This window comes from Brassica napus, unplaced genomic scaffold (assembly GCF_020379485.1).
Source record: "Brassica napus cultivar Da-Ae unplaced genomic scaffold, Da-Ae ScsIHWf_1216;HRSCAF=1740, whole genome shotgun sequence".
Taxonomy (NCBI): domain Eukaryota; kingdom Viridiplantae; phylum Streptophyta; class Magnoliopsida; order Brassicales; family Brassicaceae; genus Brassica; species Brassica napus.
The window spans coordinates 138,890-140,186 of record NW_026014637.1 but is presented as its reverse complement, the minus strand read 5'-3'; the positions used below and the strand labels follow the sequence as shown (position 1 = coordinate 140,186).

Sequence of the window (1,297 nt, the reverse complement as noted above, 5' to 3'; positions counted from 1 at the left end):
CTGTGTGCTGACGGACACACACGGACACACACAGACAGCCACGGACGTCCTGTGTGTGCTGATGGACACACACAAATGTCCTGTGTGTGCTGACGGACACCCACGGACGTCCTGTATGTACTGATCAGAAAGACTTGCTGTTCTCAGACGATCCTGCTCATTTGGAACGCATCATCCGTAGAGGTCAACGTTCCACATCGCTCAACGCAACAACTTCGTCGTCGATCGATACGCAAAACCAACCGTCGACCGACACTAGACCTTCATCGTCGATCGATCCAAATCGTTCGACAACGATCGATACTACACCGCGTACGTCGATCGATATCGTGTCGTCAAAAATGTTAAACATTATTATTCAAACACAGGACGAGAACGGAAACCTGTATGACCAGGACGGTCATCTGCGTAATGCAACAGGTCAGAAAATAGACGCTCAGGGGACTGTAATCCCTGATGCTGATGCTACAGTAGCTGCTCAACCTGTAGACGAGGACGCTCGATCAAAACCACTGGCCGACTACAATCGCCCAGATGAGTACAATTCCAACATATCAGCTATTCGACTTCCGAAGATCCAGAAGCAGAATTTCGAGCTGAAGCCTCAATACTACACTCTCATGTCGCAGATACCCTCCTCTGGGTTACCGCACGAGCATCCTATGGACCATCTAGAACGGTTCGAGGATTTAATCGCTGCTATTCGGATGGAAGGAGTCCCCGAAGATTACCTGCTGTGCAAGCTCTTCAGATACACACTGAATGGAGAAGCGATGCACTGGCTTAGGCAGCAACCCACAGGATCTTTAACATCCTGGGCCGACATCAAGAATGCTTTCTTACAAAAATTCTTTGATGAGGCGCGCGCTGAAGAACTTCAAAACAAAATTTCCACATTCTCGCAGGAGGCTGGAGAGTCCTTCAAAGATGCGTGGATTAGATTTAGGTTCTTCCAGCGAGACTGTCCACACCACGGATTTAACGAAGTGCAGCTGCTAAGCACTTTCTTCCGAGGTCTCGCCTTACAGTATCAAATGGCTCTTGATACGGCGATTGATGGAAACTTCACTACTCGGAATCCGTTGGAAGCTGTGAGACTTATCGAAAACCTTGCTAACAGCAGCAGCACCAAAAACACTGACTCTGAACGGAAGAAGTCTGTAGCCTCTATCGGGAAGGAACAGATGGACGAAGTAAGAGCTAAGTTAGATGTGGTGCACGAGCTTCTTAGGAAGCAAGTCTGTTCAGCTGAAGGAGAAGTAGCAGATACGGAAGGAGAAGAAAATGTGAACTACAT

The 1,297-nt window shown here is 48.3% G+C and overlaps 1 non-coding gene across 1 annotated transcript; it reads right to left on the bottom strand.

Moving 5' to 3' along the window:
- Positions 1 to 872: 872 nt before the first annotated feature.
- LOC125596456 lies at positions 873 to 979 on the bottom strand. The gene has a single exon (XR_007331055.1). It is a non-coding gene; the product is annotated as a small nucleolar RNA R71 (small nucleolar RNA).
- Positions 980 to 1,297: the final 318 nt, after the last annotated feature.